Source organism: Falco rusticolus, chromosome 4 (genome assembly GCF_015220075.1).
Source record: "Falco rusticolus isolate bFalRus1 chromosome 4, bFalRus1.pri, whole genome shotgun sequence".
Taxonomy (NCBI): Eukaryota; Metazoa; Chordata; class Aves; order Falconiformes; family Falconidae; genus Falco; species Falco rusticolus.
Window position 1 is genome coordinate 73867060 of NC_051190.1, and position 24778 is coordinate 73891837.

Consider the following 24778-nt stretch of genomic DNA (forward strand, 5'->3'; position numbering starts at 1 on the left):
GCAGGCCTCCTGACATTTTTGCCTGACTTTGTCTTTGTTGGGATGCCTCGCTCCTGAGCGTGGAGGAGGTGATCCTTGAATATTAACCAGCTTTCTTGGGCCCCTCTTCCCTCCAGGGCTTTATCCCATGGTACTCTACCAAGCAGATCCCTGAAGAGGCCAAAGTCAGCTCTCATGAAGTCCAGGGCAGTGAGCTTGCTGTGTGCCCTCCTCACTGTCCTAAGGATCTTGAAATGTTGGAACATTTCATGGTCACTGCAGCAAGGCTGCCCTTGAGCTTCACATTCCACAGCAACCCCTCCTTGTTGGTGAGAACAAGGTCCAACATAGTACCTGCCCTTGCTGGCTCCTCTGTCACTTGGAGAAGGAAGTTATTACCAAAGCAATCCAGGAACCTCCTGTATGCCTTTACAGTATTTCTGTTACAGAAAAAAACACATAATCATGATCATGTTGTATATTCATTTGTAGCAATCAAGAATGTGAAAAGTAACCTGTAATTCAAAGGAGTCCTTACTTTTTAAAAGTAAAATAATCTCCAGCTCTTTGTAAGATCCTAACCTAAGATACCATTATTCCTCTATGCTTCAGTTTCCTCTCTGTCTGCAAAAAGCACTGAGACTATTGGGACAGAATAAGAAACTGCTCTAAGAATTTGATCATGTATAATTTGTATTGTTTTCACCTCATACATTCATTAAAATATTTTCAAAATTATAATACAGTTGCAATTCAAAATTTTAACTGACACGTGAAACAAATCAAGAACTTTACAATTGCTACGAAGCATAAATCAACAGAAAAAAACCCCCACACCTTTGTGTTTTATCTTACATTGAATCAAAGCAAGTGAAAATTCAAGAGGTTTCAAATGATCTTCAATACTACTTCGATAAAACAGCAGAGTGAACAAATACAGAAACTGCTATGCAGGTCCACTTTCTGGTTCCTTCCTTGGTAAAATACAACTGATCTTTATAGGAATCTTACCTAAACATACAGGTAAACACTGCCTTTGGTTTGTTAAACAATAGATTCCCTCAGAAGAAAGGGCTTGTGATTATAAGAATTAATAAAGCCTTCCATTTCCAGACTTGCGGCAGCCAATAACAATATCAGGGAGACTTTTTTTTGGGGAAAAAAAAAAAAAAAGGTAATTTAGAAGATTACCTAAACTGTCAAGAACATTAGCTTCAAGGGAAAGATCATCTTTAACTTTTATGTCAGAGCTGCGTTTGGAATGAAAGATTTTATGATGCACTGACAAAGATAAATTATGATTCAGTTTATTGGTGTTAATTAAGCTTGTGGACTTTGTCCATACATAAACTCAAATTTTCTGTCCTGAGTCAAAGTAACAACAGTTTGAATATTTTGTATGGCTTCTGAAGCAATCTGCATTGGATAACAGATATTCATCAGCAGAAAAACAAGATTATGTGGAAATTTTTTAATATAATCAAGTAAGTAGAATAACTGCAATAGAAGTATGTCTACAACACTGTTGAAAGCATAGTTGCAACATTTGTAGATATGCTGCTGTTACATATATACAATTACTGTGGATTATAGCGGTGAAGTTGAGACAGCATACATTTCAGCACAAACCAGCAATAGGAGTTTTTCTTCCAGTGGGCTTGTGTAACCTGTCACCAGGATGATGCCATGCAGCTGTCATCACTGCAGGAGCCCAGTCAGGATAAACGGAACAAGCCTACATCACCTGCAAGAGCATTTGGAACTGCAGGGTAAACATATGTCCAAGCAACTAGTGATTGTGAGCTCACCCAGAAATAAATGATCTTTCCCAGTGTGTATTCTCAGCATTTTTGGGAAATCAGCAGTCTTTCAAAGCTCCTAAAGGAGAAAATCAAAACTACTGGTCATTCCTAAAAATGTAGAGACAGATTTTCCTGGCCCATATGGCAGCTTGGCATCTAATTCCTATTAATTTTCTATCTTTGAAAATCTTCCTGTTTTGCCACAGAAGAAAAAATAGTAAAAGTTTTCCAAAAACATTAATCATGCTAGGTACCCAGTCCTGACTGAAAACCAGTAGAAGCTCATACCTTAATTTTTCTTAATGCTCCCCAAATATTAAGGGGATTTACTTGTAGTTAATTATATCATCAGCAAATCTTTTAATAACAATAGCTGATTTAGCCTTGGCCAAGAATCGATCAAATCAAAACTCAAAATGTAAAGCATCTTGGAAAGTGATTTTTTAAAGTATATTCTTGGAGCACTATACTCATTCAAGCTCATAATTTAGTTCCAATGTACTCATTTTACGGGAGAAGAAAATTTAAAATTATCCACTGTCTAGAAAGTCACCTAGGACCTGGGACTTGAGCTCAATTCTTTCTCACGTATTGTCACCCACGTGATTTGTACACTGTGGAACCCCACTACCTTCACAGAAGCCCTCACAGTGTCTGTACTGCTCCAAATCACATGCTCGCAGATTGTGCCAGGAGCTAATTGACTCCATTAAGTATGTGTATGATGAATTCTGCTGCTCATAAAGAAGGCATGAGATACGTTTACTCTCTTTTATCTATGTTGTTTCTGCACTACCTTTTAATGAGAGTAATTTATTTTTATCTCTGGTGTGTGAAGACGGCATTTCTCCACAGGCAATTTTCCAAGAAGAACCACTCTTGTAAATGGAAGAGCAGATTTTCACCTAGAGCTAAAAATAGATGCCTAGGGCTTGTTTTCCTTCAGGTGTGCTTGATATGTTGAGAGTGAAACATTTTGCTGAATTGCTATGGAAGTACATATGTTTTAAATTTTACCAGAAACTGGGGATCTGCAAAAAATTGGTTTGATTAATATAGTCTGCCAAAACCAGACATTCAAATCATCACATAACAATCATGCAACTGTTCTTACAAGTAGTCTCCAAGGAATTTGGCATGAGATAATGATAATCAGCTGTAAACAACTTGACTATGAGATAACTTTGAAATATTTCAGTGCATAATGCACTCAATAAGGTTACCTGTTCGGCAAAACTTTATGACAGTATTTTGAATTTTATCTTGATTACCTTATCATGTAAAGAAGAACAGGTTTCTTATTTTCAACACATATAGTCTTTTAAAAATTAGTATCTTTTAACTTCTTATTTTAATGTGTAACCGAACACCTTTAAGCTTGGGAATTATCAGCCTTTGCTGTAAATGTAGAAAATAGCTTGGAAGCAAACATGAATCTCAGCCTCCAACTCAGTAAGAAAAAGGCAAAGCCCAGCAGCTCTAAACAAAAAGAGCTAACCTCCAAAACCTAAACTATACCCATGCATTTAGCAGACCCTTCTTTCCACATCATTACTTCTATACAATAAGAAGAATAAATGCTTAGAAAATCTACAAATAAAAACCACAACAGACTAAGTAACATGAGGGGTAAGATATTGAAATAATTAAATAACGTGGAACACCTAACATAACTGCAAGTAAATGTTATCTGGCTCCCCTACAAAGACAAACATCATGTTTCCTTTATGTCTGTATTACTGATAAGAGTAGTTTTATAGACAGATAATTTTTTTTCTCTGCACAGCTACTTTAAATACACTTTGAGGCTGAGAAGCTTTACAGTTTCCTCACAACCTTTAATGAATTTGCAAGGTTGTTTTGGACTGTTTGTTTTTCCTAACAGCCAACCTGTGGGCTCACAGAGGTTTCCAAGTTTCGCTCCTGGTCATTGCATTACCCTCTCTTGCCTTTTCCCAACCACTCCTATCAGCCAAGGCTGGTAAATAGCCAGTGCAATCATTATATGATCTGCAGAGAGACATGGAAAATAACAACAATTTTAGCCAGGTCATACAATGTTTGCATTGGATATTTATTTCAGATGTTGTTGGGTCTTGTGAGACTTGGTGTCATTGTTTAACCCCATCTGGCAGCCAAAGCCCCACACAGCCGCTTGCTCACTTCCCCTGCACCAGGGTGGTGGAGAGAATCAGAGGACTGAAACTGAGAAAATACACGGGTTGAGACAAAGACAGTTTAACAGGTAAAGCAAAAGCCGCGCACGCAAACAAAGCAAAACTAGGAAGCCATTCACCACTTCCCACGGGCAGGCAGGGGTTCAGCCATCCCCAGGAAAGCCGGGCTTCACCACCAGTTAATGGTTACTTGGGAAGAGAAACACCATCATTCTGGACATCCCACTCTCCTTCCTTCTTCTTTCCTCAGCTTATATACTCGGTATGACATTCTATGGGATGGAACGTCCCTTTGGCTAGTTTAGGCCAGCTGTCCTGACTGTGTCCCCTCCTGATTTCACATGCCCCTCCAGCCCTCTTGCTGGCAGGTCCTGAGAAACTGAAATGTCCCTGGCTTAGTATAAACGTTACTTTGCAAAAATTACTGAGCTAAAACCCTCAGTATGACATCAACATTGTTCTCACACCAAATCCAAAACACAGCACTACGCCAGCTACTAAGAGAATTACCTCTATCTCAGCTGAAACCAGGACACTTGGTTAAATTCAAACATTGTAAGCCTCAGCTGAAAACTGTTGTAGGATTCATGATAAATAAAGTATGAGTTCATTCCTTTGAATTCTCTTAACTGTTGCATTTTCACTGGATTTATAGATTTATACCAAAATGGCTGGTAGGCAAAACCAAGTAGAATTCCCTTTTTATTTTAGCTTGAAAGGGCTAGGAGTAAACACCCAAAACCATTTTCTAATCAGCCCAGAGGCACAGGAACACCTCTGAGAAACTTTCCTAACGTAGATCATGGAAAGAGAGAACAAGATCTGCTGTGCCCAGACTCCTCTGCACAACTGACCATAGCAATGAGAGGGACAGAAAGGAAGATCACACAGGTGCTGTTCTGCTTGGGATGTGTCAGTAACCCAGTCCCAACAAAATACAGTCTGTCCTGAGACAGCACATCTTGGGAAGTGACAAAACAATTCTCCTCAAAGTTATGAGATGAGGTTAACACCCTCCCTCTTTGCTGCCATGCTCACATTTTCCTCTGAAGCAGATTCCCAGGCTCCTGCTACCCTTCCCAGCTGAGAGGGGAAGGAATGAAAATCAGAGCAAGAAATTGCAGGGCATGGTCAGCTACACTGTCACCATAACGTTTTCAGGCATCTGTGTTACCGATGGTGTCTATACTGTGCCTTTTTATACTAATCCCACAGACAACTGCAAGCGGAGAGAAAGAGAAAGATAAATGACAGGTAAAAGAGAGGGTCTCTGAAAGGAAACAAGCTAGAAAGAAATGAAGGAAAGGAAAAAAAGCGGTGTGCTGGAAAAGTATAGGGAACCCGAATGCAGGCTTGGGACAGGCATAAGGGACCCAGAACACTTAAAATGCTTAGTATGCTCTGAATGTTACAAACTATTTGAGAACATAAATAAATAACTCACATTTTCAATTTTCAGCTTCGTATTTGCTGTATCAGCATTTTGTCAGAGCAATGCAACAAAGTAGACTTTGACTCTTTGAGGAGTATATTCTTGATCCATCACCAATGTCCCTATTAAGCAACACTGTAGTGCAACATAAAACCAGATAAAAATGTCACTGAACCCACATTTCCTGTGATTTCCAGTTCCTTCTTTTTCTTTGCATGTCCAGCAAGCATCTTCGTTTGAATCATTCCTGTTACGGCAATAATTGGCACCATGGCTAAAAGCAGACTAGTCAGCTGCCATCCATGGATCAACAACAAAACACTCTGAGTCCCAACATCAGCTACATTTTGGTCAATTAGTGTCAGTCTGGAAAAGAATAAAACCATTTTAAATTACTCTCTTCTTTATTTGAAAACTCGACTGGAAGTATTTGTTACCTAGACAATTGAGATCTGTTCACCAGAGGACATCTGAAAGTGCTTAATTTGGTCTAAATATTCTGTAGAATTGGATGCTTTATCTTTTGAAAAAATGTTCTATTGTACAAATTGTTCCATCAGGTCTTCTGTATCTTATCTAGTCTTCCTGCTCTCTTTCCATCTGTTCATTCAGACTTACAGTCCTTGTTTTCAGGTTTTGCCCAAGAAAACACAATGACCTTTCATAGATCTTGTATTTTTCATATGTAGAACCATGACTTCAAGCTTGCCAGGTCCCCTGAAGCATGCCATTTCCTAACTTGGAGTCTGAGATATGACTATTTTTTCTCTCTGACCACTTTTAACTTGAAGCATGTGGAAAACTGGGCTGCAATGAGAGCAACCCTCATTTTGAGGCATACACTTAAGCACTTTGTCAATATTTGTAACATTTAGTGTGGAAACACAATGCTGTCTAGACATCTAAGCAGGTTGGATAAATAATTTTAAATAAAAGGACTCCTTGGATGACTCATTTATAGTAGTGATAACAGGACTGAACATTAGTATGAACTAAAAGCGAGGATGCATATGTATATAAAATACCTATCTTACCTAATATTAATTTTAATATTTAATATATTTATAAATATACATATATTTATTTTTTAGATATTAACATATTCAATAAATTATTTTTTCTGTGACACCAAAATAAATATTATTTAATAAATAAGATATTATTTAATAAATAGTAACAGCTTCCAGATCACTGTGTGTGCAGGATTTCTATCTATCAAATCAGTCTGTAACTTAATCCATACTAAACCAGATATGAAAAATACCAGTGCTTGTTACTTCCTTCACTTGTGAGGCACCATTAGCAAGTCTTGTAATTAATATTCCAGTGCTAATTTTAGCATCATCAAACCAGCTGTTCTACTGCATGAAACAGAGTTATTATAATCTTAAAAACTTTAGTGTGCACATCAGCTAATAGGTTACACAAGAGAACTTAATCACTTTGCATTACAATGGAATGAGACACACAATACAGCGTTCTTTCCATGTAACCATAAATGTAATAGACCTAAATGTTTAATAAACATATGGGAACACAAACCTCAAACCTAGGTTGTGTTAACAATCCGTATAACCTTTTTGCAATAACAAACACACCACCACATTATTTAATATTAACTGTAGCTTGACAATATTTTTTTGCATGTGAATTTAACATGTTTTTGACAATCAGATGCTTGCCAAATAGCAATACAAAGGCACCTGCCATTTAGGGACAATTACTTGGATGCATAGTATTAGTCTTTACAGATATATAATATTTTTTCTCCTGTTACAAAACTAAAAATACATCTTAATTCTCTGTCACAAGTATTGTGAAATCTATAAGTCTGCTGTGAAGCACTTTGAAAGTCTGAGTGTTGCTGCAAAACCTCTGGTGTCTGAGAAGATGTGTAAAATGCTAGGCAGTGCTGGGAGATTACTCAAGGCTACCTGTGCCTCATCTGGAAGACTATTTTCAGGGAAAAAAATAATCTTATCAATCATATATTTTTGTATCTCATTAGCAATTCAGATAATTGGTCTGAGAGATAAGTGAATATAAACCACTTACTTGAAAATTAAAATGTCTGAATTACATGCAAAACATCTGTCTCACTTAAACCCAGGAAGTAAAAATAAAATACCTTTCCTTCATATTTGCCAAATATCAAACCCAAAAGATCATTATAATGAAACAATCTATGTATTTTTATTACTTTATACATACATAATTCTTAGCAGTATGGTATTTTTGTGTAATAACTTTGTAAGCTTACTGAAAGAACTTTTATATTCCCCATCATTAGTGTATAAATGCATAACCCTTAGAAATCAACAAACATGCTACATTTTGGTTTCTTGGTGTTCCGTTGAAGGTGAAGGATTATTTTTAAGTGCAGTAAAGTACTGTATTCTTAAATAAAGTAAGAAAAAAAGATTTAAAAAAAACAGTTTCAAGCTGGCTGGAGGTTCACATAGCCAGGTGTCTGCTTTGGTGTTACATGATATGGAGAATGCACCACGTGTTGTTGCTAATACACAAAACCCTCCCATGTCCCACTGCTGCAGTACCCAATACCTCAACATGATGGCAGGTGGATGCTGTTCTCACACCAGAAAAATTAACATAATGACATACTTGGATCATGAAAACCTCACTGTTATCTTTAGGGTCTTTCAAGCCCTTCCTCCAGGGATCAGTTGAGATTCAGCATGGTCTTAAAGACCTCACTTTCCTCCTGGGCTAGTCAAAAAATTCTCATGGGACCTAATTTCCAAGGAGGTAACCTATAATTGCTTCCAATATAAACCAGAAAGAAGAGGCATCTGGGTCTCCAGTGAAAGGGGTTAGTGAAAGGGAAGCTGTTGCAGCTCAGGTTGGCTCTTGGAACTTCTCAAAGAGGAAACGACCCTCTGTGGAGACTAGGAGAGCCTCACTCAGCTGTATGGGTTGAAGAAATGATGATGTTACATCTGTTTGGAAACTTCAGTTTCTAAATGGAGCTAAAGAAATCAGTGTGATGTCTTTATGGATATGATCACAGTATGACTATTGAAATAAACACAAAGACAATTTACAGCATGTAAACAAACAAGCATTTCTAAAGCTTAAAAAACCCCTAAATATATAATGCTTTTACCTGTCTCAGAATTGCTTTAAGACTGAAGCCTCATTGTAAGGATTTCTCCAGCTTTGCCAAATGTGAAACCCTGTTTGAGAAAAAATTCACACCAGTACAAAGAAAGTGTTGCTTGCTTGAGAATGTAACTTCATTTTCTAACACCCTAAGTTCAGGTTTACAGAAATTCTTTCAATAATGAAAAGTCTGCTCAGAAGCATTATCTCACAGCCAGCTCATCTTGTTGCTTTTGCATGGCTTTGCGTCACATCATATCTTCTAAGCAGGTTGGTATTGAATTTAAAAGAATTGCTTCTTACTCATTGCTGAATATGATCTCGTTTAGGTCATTATCCAGCTTGATAATTATATCTTAATTTTCAAGAATTTATTTGCTAACACAGCCATTTTAGACAATAGATAGCAAAACATTTAGACAAAATTAGTAATTATTCTCTATTCAGGATGTGTTTGAGTTATACGACTAATTACCTCATTTTACTATTGTTCTATAATCAAAAGAATTAGCTTGCTATTTAGGCTATTCACATATGTAAGTAATATGGTTTCATAATATTACTCAAATAAACTATTTGAAGTATCACAACAAAAAATTAATTTTACCTTCAGGGGGAAAGACTGTTTCAACAGAACTCCTGGGTGATTTTGTCAGTTTATGAGTTTTTAAGCAGACACGTAGGCTGTCTTCACATATTTTGTTAAAAAGTTACTCCCTCTAAAGCAGGATCACATTTCTTTCTTATGCCATTAGTTATGGAAAACACATGCAGGTAGGAATACAGAGACACTCACAAGCTGAACAGCTCTTATATCAAGTTCGTCATCCTGTACTCTGAACCTTTTTATAAGTTTACAAAGTGGATTCTCTTTTCTGTCCAGTCAGTATCAATCCCTTCCATGCTTCCTCTGGACAGCTGGTGTATTACCTTCTTCCTGTAACTGATCATCAGTTCCTGATGTCTGAAATGAAACAGTGTGATGCTAAAAATAGTTTACAGCCTTCCAGAGGGACCTTGACAGGCTAGAGAGGTGGGCCCATGCAAACTTCATGAAATTCAACAAGGCCACATGCATGGTCCTGCACATGAGTCAGGGCAACTCAACATGGATATGGGCTGGGAAATGAATGGATTGAGAGAAGCCCTGCAGAGAAGGACTTGACGGTATCGCTGGATGAAAGACTTAATATGAGCCAGCAACGTGTGCTTGCAGCCCAGAAAGCCAAGCATGTCCTGGGCTGTGTCAAAGGAAGCATGACCAGCAGGTCAAGGGGTGTGATTCTCCCCCTCTACTCTGCTCTCAGGAGACCTCACCTGGAGGACATGGACCTGTTGGAGCAGGTCCAGAGCAGGGCCACAAAGATGATCCAAAGGCTGGAGCACCTCCCATAAGAGGACAGGCTGAGAGAGATGGGGCTGTTCAGCCTGGAGGAGGGAAGACTCTGGGGAGATCTTACAGCTGCCTTTCAGTACCTGAAGAAAGCTGGAGAAGGACATTTTACAAGGGCATGTAGTGATAGGATGAGCGGGAACGGCTTTAAAGTGAAAGACAGTGGACTTAAATTAGATTTTAGGAAGAAATTCTTTACTGTGAGGGTGTTGAGACACTGGCACAGGTTGCCCAGAGAAATTGTAGATGCTTCAACCCTGGAAGCGTTCAAGGCCAGGTTGGATGGGACTTTGAGCAACTTGATCTAGTGGAAGGCGTCCCTACCACGGCAGGGGGTGTGGACCTAGATGAACTTTAAGGTCCCTTCCAACCCAAACCATTCCATGATTCTATATTATCCTGTACTTTCAAATGATGATCAATTCTAAACAAAACCAACAACAACTCCTATTAAGTAAATGGAAGACTGATAAGAACTGAGCAATTTTACAAAGCCCAGTCAGGTACTGAAGTTTCATTAAGTCCTCTGTATACTCAGTGAAAAACTCCTGAATACACTAACACAAGGAGCAGGGGGAGGGGGGAAATTTTAGCCACAGAGGGATTCTTCCTTATTTTTTGTCATGTTAAACTGTTCTGAAAACAAAAAGGAAAATTAACTAAGTTAACTGAAAAGACTCACCAGAAAGCCCTTTTATTTAAAATGTAAAAACTGTAAAAAATGGCCTTAGAGTAAAATATAATCAGTATGTCAACAAGAAGAACTTTCAACATTAAGAGGGAGCCATGAAGAACAGGAGCAAGACTTCCAGCTGCTCCAAAGTTAAGGCCTCAGAGAAACCACCTGAGAAGTTCATGAGACAGCTTCTATTCAAAATAGACCATGGCTGAATGACAAAACTTCAGGAGCCTGAGTCACTAAGGTGCTGGTGATTTGCAAAAGTACTTGCATAAGAGTTTTAAGTTTTCACAATGGGGGTGGGAGGCACTGGAGCAGTTGACTTGGAGGGTGTGGAGTCTCCATCCTTGGAGGTATTCCAAACACAACAGGATACAGCCCTCAGCAACCTGCTCCGACCTCAGAGTCTGCCCTGCATTCAACGGGGGTCAGACTAGATGAGCCACTGAGGTCTGCCCCAACCTGAGCTATTTAATAATTCTATGATTTGGAAAAATAGTCTGAGAAGCAGTTAACCTCAGAACTTCATTTTTGCCACAATCTTCATTTTTCCTTTCTCACATACTTGAGTTTTAATGTTGTACTTTTAAAGAAACATGTTTGCTTAGAATTCCTGCAATTCACAACTCTGAATTAAAATTGCACATTTTACTTAATATTAATTTTTCTTAATATGAAGTTTAACACTCTTCAGGGAAGCCTTTTCCCCCCCTAGGGTTTCTTTATTGAGAAAATGTTGCAATACTGGAGGTGCCTTTGGGAGCAATTCAATCCAGTTAGATCAATAGCACACAATATGACAAAAGCTACAAAAAATTTTCATGAAAAAACTACCTGCATATTAACAAGCATGTAGTAAATTCTATTCTGTTCTATTAATTCATTTTGAGTCCCTCATTCTGTGATGCCACCACTTTCAAGTGCATCTATAAGATGTGCATTTTGAACTGTTGAGAAATTATGAGCGATAACAAGTGTATTATGCCCTTTCCATACCTGGAAACAGCGTAACAATGGTTTCACACTATCATTTTCAGGTACATATAATATTTCCCATCTTCATAATATAGTTGAACAAAATATTTTAACTGAAATTTTTTCCTTAGAAATGGTGTTATAGTAAAGATCAAAATTGTCAACTGAGAAATTTTGAATTTCACAGTATCTTTCAGTTCCTCTGAGGTAAACTAAAGGAAAAACATAACTTAAATCAAATACCACAAAACATATTTTATTTGAAAATATAAATCAAGATACTCTGGTTTTTTTATGTCAGAGTATTCCTTTCCAAACTCAAATATCTAGAAGTTCTATTTTGAAACTCCCCCTTCCATAACTCCCAGGTTATATACCCAGTTTCCACTGAGAAAAGACTGGCTACCATTAAGCATGTTACTGACAATTCTATTTCAGAGCATTTCACAAATATTAAAAATTAATCACTTAGCAACTTTACTTGCTCTAAATTACTTACTTGACTTAGCTGAAAAATGTTTCTCTAAAATGGTACTTAAAATCACACTTCCATTACCCATGTTGGTTTTTCATCTTTTTAATTACTCACATATAATAAAATAAATCCTAGAAGTATGTAGTTTGACATGACAAAGATATTTTTACAGGCACATTGTGACAGTGTGCACTTGGATAAATTGGTATTAATATCTAATGACCTAAAAAGTGAATCCAAGCTTTATATAATTCAGTTTAAAAATCTTCACTTAACATTTTGAACTGCTAGAATAATGGCTTAATAAATGTTTTACAATTAGGATATAAAAGAGAAAATGGTAATGTGTGGAATATTCTCAATGAATTTCCAGCTAATCCTGATACCTTAATATTGTCACATGATTTTAAGAACTGGAAATGACAGCCATTCAAACCATCCCATAAAAAATGGTATGCATTTTCTTGGTAGTCTGGAAACTTCACTGTGTTTGAGATGTTCTTATAAAGTTCAAGTCACATCAAAATGCAGAAGAAAATCAAGTTAAGGTCCTTCATTGTGAAAAGCAGAACACCCCATCCACAAAAACAGTAAAGAAAAGATTCAGCAGAGGTTTGGCAAAGCCTGTAGGGAAAAGTGGTCTGCTCTAGGTCCAATGTAAACCTTCTATAGGGGCAGATACTTAGCACAGTGAGGAAAAGGTAGGCAAGAACAGGACAGATGAACGCTTGGCACAGAACAGCTGAGCTTTGTCTTGCTTAACATCAGCAATCAAAGGGAGTCTAGTCAGAGCAAGATTTTCTGGCATGCTCTGCCAGAAATGTCAACAGGGACATTCATCTTACCATATGACATATTTTAAAGATAGCTGGGGGAGGTGAGAAGCTAAGTAACTTGTTAAAGCTAGCTGTATAAATTTTATATTGCAGCAGTTAGTAGGGATCCCAAAAAATCTCTCTCAATCAGCAGTTCTCTGCCCCCTTTACAGGGCATAGGTCAGGAGAAAAATCCTTGCAAGTGCCAGCTAGTGTAGTTTTACAGAATAGAGGAAATTATCAGGAATTATGACTAGTAGACAAAGACTCTAACTCTTGCTGAAATTAGTGGCAATTAGTCATCCAAGTAAAAATCAGGACTAAAAGATCTTTGAAGATAAGAATCTAGATTCTGTTGTCTGACTCTTCCAGATACAACCCTGCACAGTGGGTAGAGTAAGGTACTTCTCCTGAGGCAGAACAGCATATGGTGGAAAAATGTTTTCTAAATATCTTGTCCATAGGTAAGATGAAATGTTTATGCAACGGTGGGAATTCACCCAGAGCATAAGCATAGATGCATAGTGAGAGAGAAACAGAGGAGGGACAAACCAAACAAATATGATTGATTCAGCCCGAGGAATAGGTGGAAGTGTTTTGTAAACGGTTCATACACTTGCTTAGAGCAGACAACAAGAAATAAAGGATTGACTATTCTTTTCAATTGTCTATGTGGTTTGTAAGTTATGTCTAGACAGCAGTCAACATGTAGCAGCTCTTCTTGAAAAAAACCCTGAGCTGGTTTTGATATACTTTGCTGGGTGTTAATAAGAACATAGCAAACATAGATCCCCAAAACTGTTTGGAAATATTTAGATCTTAGTCCATGTTGAGGTTTCTACTGCTCTAAAGATGAAAGCTTGTTTGGGAAAGCCTGCTGCAGTTCACGCCTACCCATAAAATCATTAACTGAATTCCATGGGCACTTACAAAAACATTTCACTACTGATCAATATGGAGCTTGTCCAGTACTGTCTGCACAACTGATTCAGTATCCTTCTGCTTGATGAGGGAACATCAGCTTTGAATTTTAGGATTGCGAACCAGAGCTCGGGCAATTGCTATTCTTTGTTTCTGGCCCCCACTCAGCTGTGCCCCTCTGTCTCCAACCACGGTTTCAAACTTCTACAAGACAACCACACACATTTATGTTGGAATAATACTCAGTGGCACAGTCCTTTCGCCAAAGAAAGGCAGCGTAAAGAAAAGGCACATCAGGATCAGCAGCCCCAGCAGCATCTTCTCCTTCCTCTAAAACACCTGCTTGGATATACCTGCCAAATCATTTGTGTCCCTGGAATTCTAACGGTTCTTCAAATGCCCACCAAGTCATGACCTAAAGATTTAAAACTGGCATTCTTCCAAAAAGTTACAAGGAAGCTCTGCATATTCACAGCTCCAGGCATAGCATCCTCTGTTTACCAGAATCCCTTCTAAGGAACTATTTGGCACAAGAAGCTTTAGGAGAAATTATTTCAGCAGGACAGCTGGTTTGCTTACGTCGGGTAGCTTCATGATGAAGTCAAAAGCATTGGCTTCCTTGGTAGCTTTCTCAATCTCTTCCATGGTGACATCCTCACGGCCATAGCGAATGTTTTCTGCAATGGTAGTAGCAAATAGCACGGGCTCCTGATTCACCACACCAATGATCTCCCGCAGATATCTTACGTTTATGGTCTTAATATCCTGCCCATCAATGGTAACCTAAACAAAAAGCAGCAGACAAAAATTTACTTCAGTGTTTTGGTCAAGGAACCTCTCTCCCCAGGCTGGCACATGCCTTCTTAGGGGAGACTGTACCATGTCATTGGAACAAGGCCGGCGAGGCCAGAACTAGACTTGCAACGACACAGAGCCGTCCTCTCACTTGAGGTACCTTACCGTGCCTTCCTTGGGATTGTAAAATCTCTGGATGAGCTGAACAGTTGTACTTTTCCCACAGCCACTGCCACCAACCAGGGCCACTGTCTGGCCACAACTAACCTTGAGATTCAAGCCCTTCAGTACCTGTGCATGTAAGAAATGTGACCCAAAACATAACAGTATATAAAAACATCAGTGTAAATTTGAAGAAACTCTAAAGGCTACAGTAAATTTTTGCAAGGACCTCTAGATAAGAAAGAGGAAGGACTATATGTGAAACTGTGGAAGATGTGCAGTTTTGCTGCACTATGAAGACATCCTTCCTTCTGCTCATCCCTTCAAAATGTGGCATTTTATACCTAAATGAAGGTCTGCTTTCCATGCAAATGTACTGCTTAGTCTCAGAGAGGTGGTGAAGATGCCACATAGCAATTACTGCAGCCATAGAGGAAAAGAACTTTTCTTTCCTTCTTACACCTCTGTCGGCCTATGGAGCTTTTCTTTGTAGCTTTCTCTAAAACTTTAAGATGCAGAAAGACATTTGCAAACCTCTGTGTAATGAGATGAAAGGGAACCTTGCCCTGGATATTTCTTTTTCAGGTATCAAGGAGAAAGAGTTCAGAGTTTCATTTTTACATATTTATATGAAACCTCATATTATGTCATTACAAGTAACCCAGTAGGAAGCCACCATGAGGAGGTTCTTAGTTAAAAGAAGTAGGAGAGCGGATATCCCATTAAACTTTTCTCAGGACTATTCTTATTTCAGAACCATAGGGTAAAGAAAGCATTCTTTTCTTTCAGTAATACTAAAACCTCTAAAAATTGCCATTTTTATCAAGAATATTTTTAATTGTGAGATTCAGATGTTGTCAAAATGACCAAGTATGAACTGAGATAACCTAGTTGAAACCCTTAAGCTACTTTACAACACAATTGTAAGTCTTTGTTTCACAAGTTTTCACATGGTAATATACTTATTACAGTGTTAGACATTTACATGGAAGCTAGTCCTGGGAAGAGGATAAAAGCTAAGAGCCTGATCCAAAACCTGAAGCTGCAAATGGAAACATTTCCCTGATTTCAGTCAACTTTGGGCCAAATACTTTGTTGTCTACTGAAGTGAGAAGATTAAAGTCTCCTCACAATATTTTCTTACACATAAACATGTAAGATAAAAGGTGCTAAATAGAACAGGCCTGCCTGAGGGCATTCTTTAGGTTTTATGTCTATGTTACCACAAGCTAATGTTGGAAAAGCAGCATAGATATTTCAAACTCTGCTAAAACGTAGCTGTGACAACAGCAAGCCTGGCGTAGCCATCACACACAAGCACCTGCTCAGTTTCCTGGGCAGGTTTTGCAGCCCTTGCTGGAGAAGTGTTCCTGCAGTTATCACATGCGACAAATCAACCCGGACAGGCTGGAGAGTTGGGCAGAGAGGAATTTAATGAAGTTCAATAAAGGCAATTATAAGGTCCTGCATCTAGGGAGGAGCAACCCCACGCACCAATACAGGCCAGGGGTTGGCCTGCTGGAAAGCAGCTCTGTGGAGAAGGACCTGGGAGCCGTGGTGGACAGCAAGGTGCCCATGAGCCAGCAGGGTGCCCCTGGGGCCAAGAAGGCCAGTGGGGTCCTGGGGTGCATTGGGAGGAGCGTGGCCACCAGGTCGAGGGAGGTGATCCTGCCCCTGTGCTCTGCCCTGGTGAGGCAGCACCTGGAGTGCTGGGGCCAGTGCTGGGCTGCCCAGTTCGAGACAGGGAACTGCTGGAGAGGGTCCAGCGGAGGGCTGCAAAGACAATGAGGGGACTGGAGCATTTCCCTTATGAAGAAAGGCTGAGAGAGCTGGGCCTGCTTAGCCTGGAGAAGAGAAGACTGAAAAGAGATCTCATCGATGTCTACAAATAACTTACGGGCAAGTGCCAGGAGGATGGAGCCAGGCTCTTTTCAGCAGTGCACAGCACCAGGAAGAACTGGCTGAAAGATACCACCTCCTAACATACAGACTCCATCTGAGTAGCTTGTAGTAGGCGTCTAGGATTGAGGATAAACTTTCTTCCTTCAGAAAGTGTAAAATCTGTGACAGACTAAGAATTCTAAAATCAACTCTGATGTACAGAAAGATTAATGGAAGTACAGCAAAGTCAACAGAGTAGAAGAATCAATAACAGGAGAAAGGAAATACTGGTATTGGATCAGAAAGAAAGTAACAAGGATGGAGTAATTGCATGAGTGTTGCAGTATATTGTAAAGAAAGGAGAGAGAGTGATATGGAGAAAATGAGATCAATTTATATCCAAATCTCTTTTGGGAATGACTGTGAGAGAGATTACTGGGATAGTGTTTGTCTCTGATAGTCTAGATTAGATTTGGACATGGACAGAGAGAGCAATTCCGTCGGAAATGTGTGACTGTAAGAGACACTAACATCATAAATACAGACTAAAAAAAAATCAAATGGCAGCAATAGTTGCATAGTTCATGTCCTCTGGGAAGTGATAGCTGAGAAGTTTAAGTAATCACTGAACAAATAAAAGGGCTTTTTTTTTTAATTAGTTTAAGGCTATTAAGTTAAAGCTGGTTACAGATAAAAATCAAGGATAAAATGACTGCAGGTTGAATGAGTTCATGTAATTACAGATGAACATACACAAAAAAAAAAGTCTGCAAAAATGGTTTTCCATTTTGTGGATCTTAGAAATTAAAAAGCATCGAGATGATAGTTGCACCAGTGATAGCTTTGAAACTGCAGTTCAGCCTCAATTTTCAGTAGAAAAAACCCACAAAAGTGCATGGTGCCAAAAGTCGAGTGACCAGTGTGAATTAGGGTAATTACCACATCTGACCTGAAATGGAAAATGGTAAGGAGGGCACCTGCCTTTTATAGTGATCACGAACTCTTTATTCTAAACTGGCAAACATAACAGTGGTCCAGCACAAAGACTTTTAGTGATTATTTTCAAATTGTGGATAGAGCCGCAGGACTGAAGGGTTACAACTGAAACAGTAACCTGAGAAATTGTAAGCTTTTATCTTGTCAAAAACAGCACACAAAGCTTGCAAACTAATTCTGAAGAAAATAATAAAATTAAAAAAATGAAAACAAAATCATAAGAAAATACATTAAATGAAATGTGTCATGAGTTACGAAAGCGAAGGATTAACCCAATTACTTTTCTTTAATACTGTTTTTTCCGGAGACGCTAGCCACAGTAGAACTAACCCACTGGGACTTCATTAATGCCATCTAATGCCAATTTATCCTAAAGCCATAGGATAAATTACTAATTTAGTTAATAGCTGTGAAGTAATAAAAGAACAGTAAAGTAAGAAACTCTTTGAAGAAAAATAGCAGTGTTCAGCAGAGAGATGTAGTAACTAAGGGAGCTGGCAACCTGAATTGTTCAGTCAGTCTTGTGATTTATTATTTTTACTTGTATTAGTGACTTGGGCATGCAAACAATACTTAAGATAGTGAAATTTCCTGATGGTACAAAACTGAGAGAAACATTACAGAGGACCAGGACAAAAGAATATCAAAACACCTTACAGAATTAGATACGCTGTGTTGGAGGATAGTAATAAGAGAAGTAGATGAACCATAATTATGTGAAACAAAAGATGACAAAAATAAAGAAAAAAGATGACTAATGAAATGGCAAACCTATAACTTATGAGAAAACAAAAATAACCTAATTTGGTTGGCCTAGCAAAATACTACCTAAAAGAGTCTATGTTTATTTCTATAAACAGCACAGGAAAGTAAACCCGTGGAAGAGAATTACTAAATAAAAGGTTCAGTGCTGCTACAGGAACAAATTAATATATAGGAACTGTGCACATACCTTGTTGGAAAGGGACACCCAATCTTCACTCAAGCGGTAGAATATCCTCCCTGCAGCACCAGAGTCAAAAAGCTTACCTGGTTTTAGGATGGAGCTTTTCCACTTATTAGCAGGAGGGCTAGATGACACATTTGTTTGCTATAATAGCAGGACCTGGTCCCAGTAACATGGGAGGTCCTTCCCATTTCTGTGTCACAAGGAAAAACCTACGTCACGCTCGGTGCACTCATAGCAGCAAGTGGCTGGCAAATAGTGCTATAAAGGTGAGTGGGAAAAAGAGGGGATGAGAGGCAGGGAGGTGGTTAACAGCAGTGGGTAACTAAAGAAAGATGCTGGGGTGAACTGGGAAGCCAGGTGTAGATACCTGAAGGGCTTATTTTAGCCACCTGAGGCAGGGAGCAGTGGCAGCCAGAGCATAAAGAGGGAAGCAGGTTACAGGATGGTATGTGTTTTCTGTAGATGACACAATTACTATTGAACTTTGAGTTTAAAAAAATTTTGCCAGTTTTTGTGGTCATGCTAGTTATCTTTAGGTAAAAGAGAAAAAAAGATGGCAAGAATGATGTTCCATAGTATAATACAAATAAATACATGTGCGTGACCGTGGTTTGTGACCTTAGTGTTATACTTGCCTTTTCTTGCTATGTGCCTGTCTTTTTGACTTACAGCTCTCACTGGGTTTATAAGGCCTGTAAGATCAGATTCTCTTTGGGAAAGGGACTGTTTCTGCATGTCTCGTGATGTTTTTTGAAACTAATAAAAAAGAAGATAAAAGAAAAAAATCAGTAGAGATGAAAAAATGCAAAAAATCTTTAGCCACTATTATAAAAATAGCCAACATATGGAAACTCTATTTTCACCTTTCAATTTCTTTTTTCTGTTCTCCAAATGCTGCTATGGTTCATATTGCTGCCACAACTTCCTCTGCAGTAGCTCCTGCTGTTGCATATGCAGTTAGCTCTTCGTAGTGAATGCAAAAATTATTTGTATAGATGCAAAATATTTTAACTCTCCCATTCAAACAAAACCAGAATGATCTCAAGCGTTGTTCTGTTGTCTACGAATTCTTAATTTATTGTACTGAATTTACTTTATAAAGATTTATAAAACCCCATATTTAACTTACAAGGCAGAAATTTGATGAAGGGCATCATGGCAATGCTTGCATTGTATAAAATATATCAACTAGAAAAAATGCATGTTATCTGCTGCCAAAAAATGAGGTTGGATTTTCAGTTCTTCTATACTTTCATCACTGTGGAAAGTCAGAGGAGCTAAGATCCCTTACACTTAGAAATACTTGCACTACTGGTGTCTTGGGGGAGACAGTGTAACCATCGGGCAGTTCTGGTTTGTGTCAGGAGAATCAATTGCCCAACAAGCACAGGAACATTCATGCTCTGTGACACACGGTAAGCGGCAGATGAAGCTATAGCTGAGTATTTATGTGCTATGAAGTATTAGGGACTGCACATTTTAAATAGGATTGGGATTTTCTTCTTAGCTGAAAGGTTGGCTGGCCAGTATCACTGAAATTCAGTATCCGTTTGCTAGTTGACTCTGATGCCCTTTTGCAAGTCCTAGCCAAAAGCAGTTACAATTCTATAGGTGAAGCCTGGTTCTCTCTGAGTGGTCTGCATCCACTTCTCACACAGCGTTTTCAGTAAGTTACTGGGAGCTGAGCAAAGGGACAACTGGGAGCAGAGTTCACGGTGTGCCGGCTGCCCAGCCATGTCTGCCCATGTCCTTGTGCTGTTCCCAGGGGTAATGCCCTCCTTGTCTTGGGGTCAGGGCCCACAGACGGGCCTTATCACAGGGAACCTGATTCACTGCAGGTTCATGCCAGGACTTACTGTCAGTTACCTGTGATGACCACAGCTGTGCCATTTTACTTCATTTCTGTATGTATTGATTTTTCTGACAGTACTTGGTTATTTTGGTGGTGTAGTTGTCATGAAGCCCAGTGGAGAAGACAAAGGTATTGCTTATTTACCCTTTCATTCGAGGGTGTGTTATACTTACATAAACTTTGCAGCAGTATAGCTGAGCCCACGGTGGAGGCATACACTTCTTCAGCTGCACTGGTGTCATCATACACCTATTCACACCTTCCTGCATGTGGGCAGTGTCTGAATTCACGAAGAGCCAGACCACGTTTGACGTCTTACAGATACCAGATGGGATTATAGAAGCTATAGCTTGCCAGTTTATTGAAAACTCACACTTTTTGCCTACCTTTTCCCAGAGAGCTGATGAAAATCCCAGAACAGGACTAAGGGCCAGGATCACAAGTGGTAATTTCCAGCCTTTTGTAAAACCAACTATAACTCCAGTGAAAAAGGTAGCCACTGCCTGAAAGAACTTTACCATTTTCCCCCCTGTTCCTTCATTAATCTTGGAGATGGTACCGAAAAAAACAAATTATATCCAAACAAATATGAAAGTGTGGAAAAGATAGACTCTTTGGATGCAATACAGTTGTCAGTGCTCCATCATGTTTCTAACACCTACAGTTCAACACAGCTACAAGTCTGCAGCCACAGAGGGCAAGGAGCACCATTCTCCGGTATCTGTGTTCCTCAGGCTTCATTTAAATGATCTGTACACATGTCAGGATCTCCATCCCTATAAATAATGGCATGGCTTGCAGAGGAGTTTAATAATGTACAATAACATTGCTCTGAGGGAAGTATTGCAAATTTTCAAGAATTAAAAAGTTATACCCAATTGGCAATTAACAGATATTTAATACTTACTCTACAAGTCTGGTATTAAGTTCACCTACAACATTTACATCAAACCATCCAATCCCCTGTCTCATTACAGCATGAAAAAAATATTATTTGCTGGCCAGCAGCCAGCATCCAAAATGAAACTTGAATGTAGGCAGCAAAAAGGATACCAGCTCCTCTTCCAGAATAATAATATGGATATATGAAAGGGAAAAAAAATAATATTGGAAACTGAATTAATTCAATTCCAAACAGGGTAAGCTGCCGTTTCTCTTTCTTCACTATAATGAATATTTCTGTTGTTCTTTCAGAACCAATTTTCAGTTGTTATCTTTTGTTAAGTTATACAACTTCCACGAAGCAAAAAAAAATAAAAATTAAAATTTTAAAATAATGTCTCAAAATCCATAAAGACATAGATTAAAAAGCAAGCTTAGAATTACATATTTACTCTTAAAAATAGTTCCCACAATGAAGGAAAATTCAGACAGGCATTTTAAAAATAGTTAAGTGATGATATAAAAATGAAAGTAAGAGGTTTCAGGATATACACTTTCATGTAATGAAGTAAAGATAGATACATTTAATTTTAATTGTTTGCATGCTATCATCATTTAACTGTTTTGTTTTGTCATCTTTGAGAAATGTTAGTTTGGCTTTAAAAATTGTGTGCAGTCCTAAGGAAAAATAAATAAATTAATGTCTAGGTACTGTTCATGCAATTACAACAAAATAAAGCTCCACACATAATACAGAAAAAGGAAGATCAATAAGGAAAGCTATTCTAAGTACTTTTTTTACAAATTATTAATGTAATTTCGTTCAAAATCCCTACTATTTATGGTTACTTTATAATACCATTAGTAACAACTAGTTGGAAAATAAAAATAAAAAAACATTGTGATTTGTTTTGTTCAATGACAATTGTTAAGAAAGTTATAGCTCTGGTTTTGTCAGCTGTTTTGCATGACAAATATACTCAATAATTATGTTTAGATTTCAGTTCCGGAACTGAGCCACATAATTTTTGTATCAGTAATTCCTAATTCTTATCCTACACAGTAGGGTTTGTACAATAAGAGTAGAATTTGCCATCTGTGATTTCATACTCCCTTCATGGAGCAGACCATCCCAGCTTACAAAAATACCTTTCTCTGAGGCTCAACAAAAAGACTAGGGATTTCTTTCCATTTCAGAAAGGGGGCATGAAAAAAGAGGAGCGAGGGCTTAAAGTTGAAACAAGGAAAATCTGGAAAGGTCAAAGGATGACAAAAGAAGAGATAGGATATAGGTAGACAGCGAGAGAAAAAGTTACAACTCCTCCAACCATAAACCTGAAAATTGCTCAGACGATGACAACACATGCCCCCGCAGCCTGTCTCTGAAAATAACTAGCGCTTAACACCTTAGAAGACTGTGAAAAAAACGTCAGACTAACATGAAACAGCTTGGCCGTGAGATGGACCAACTGTTGCATCTCAGTGCCTATTTCAATTTTACCCAGTCAGAAAATGTTAAAAATGCATAGTAAGTTCTAATTTATACTAATTTATATTTTGTAGTTATGAGCTCTGCAGATTTGTTAGGCTTTATATAAAAATATTTCTTTTATCAGTTTTAAATTTGGTGTGTCTCAACTTTTTCCTAAAGCTACCTCAGATTCTGTTCAATGCGGGCTTTATTTAAACCTGAATAAATCCTAAGTCTGCTACTAGTTAAGCATGAAATTGAATTACTCTGTTAAATCTTAATACAGGTATCAATGAGACTGAAAACCTCCAAAGATCATGTAGTCCAGCCTTTTGTGGGAATATTTTGAAATCAACTGCTATACTTATATTTGCCTTCAGATCCATAATTCTGCTATGATACAGCAATATTATAATCCTTTCCATTTCTGTAACACTCTGTTTCATCTTCAAAATGCATTTTAATCTGTTTGAGAAACGAAGTACTTGGCGGGGGGGGTGGGGTGGGGGGTGGGGGGGAATACCAGTAATATTTAACTGAGAGAATGCAAAGCTGATAATCTGAAAATCTATATCCTGATGTGCTGTTTGAAACCAGATTGTCTTCAGCTTTTAAGCAGGACTCCCAGAGGTGTCCTCTGCATAACCCTTGGTAATATGTAATTTCAAAGCATGCAAATTTCTGCAGTTTAATTAATATAAAATAAACAGTAAAATGTATTTTAAAGTAGAATGAAATTTCACTGGGTATTTTTGCTTGGGTTTTAATACTCACTAATGAACATTGATAATCTGCCTCAGACAAAATAAATATGCTGATTTACTAGGGGGTGATCTTATAGGGTTTTTTTCACCTTTTCTGGAAGGTTATTAAGCAGTCAGTAGGACTAGGTTGGTTAGGACTGAGCAGTGAGGTTGGACTTTGCTCAATTTAAATAAAACTCCAAAGAGGAAAAACTTTCAAAATCTGGTGCACACCAGCCTTTTGCAGCCCCCTTGGAACCCGCTAGGTCTGCGAAGGCAGAAACAGAGTGCTCAGCAGTTTTGAAGAGCCTGATTTATCATTGTCACTCTTGGAAGCATTTGAGAAGTGTCCTCTTAACTCCTCTCCAAGGGAGTCTCTGTGTTAATATTTTAGTCATTCCTCATAAGGTTCACAACTAAGAAAAACACGATTTCCTGCAGCAGACCATCACACCACCAATGCACCATAAGCTGTTCAAGGGAAGGTGCTCTTGTTATCACTGTTTGGTCATCCATGGCCAAACTGAATGGGATGGTCCCTTTTGGATGTTTTGTGCCCAGAACACAGACTTTATTAGAAGAAAATGATACATTTTCCTTAATGACAAATGCTCATAAAGACTTTTTAGCCCTACTCTTATAATATGTTACAGATAATGCATGTGAGTTTTATAATAGGATTTAAACTACATTATATTTTATCTCATGAATTAGCTCACCTCCAAGTTTTATGGATGGCTGTGTTTATATCTGGAAAATCAGTCTTGTCTTTTCAGGGTTTGAAAGTGTTGATGGAAAAGAGATGGAAAACTTTAAAAAAAAATTAAACCAAAGGAAGTTTGAACAGTCAGAATGAGGTTTAATGACATGAAAGCTCTTAGGAACTTTGAGGAACTCAGTGTTTCCTTTTCATTATGAGTTCTCAGGATGGCCTGTGAGGGCCTTACAGCAATGCAGTTGCAGGACAAGGTGGCAGAGGGGAAGGGGAGAGCTGCTGCAGGGGTGCTCTTGTTAGGAGAGGCAGAAGATGAGAAAGAAACTACCATGGCAGTACCTGAGCATTCACTTTTCAGCTTCCTACGGCCATCCTGTAAACCACTATCTGTAATTCCTGACACAAACGTTTCCTCATCCCAGGTGTTCACTGAGTAAAGGCATGGCTTGCTGTCATGTTGCCAAAATAATGTTCTGTTAGAAGTGATGGCTTTTTGGTAAAAGTGACGAAACTCCCCTCTCTCTCTTTGGGGAGACATAACCCAAGGCTGTCTCCTTGGCTTAG

General features: G+C 38.4%; 1 pseudogene; it reads right to left on the minus strand.

Annotated features, from left to right (window-relative positions):
* Positions 1–1284: 1284 nt before the first annotated feature.
* On the minus strand, positions 1285–24752 carry LOC119146329 (annotated as a pseudogene).
* Between the last annotated feature and the right edge of the window lie 26 nt (positions 24753–24778).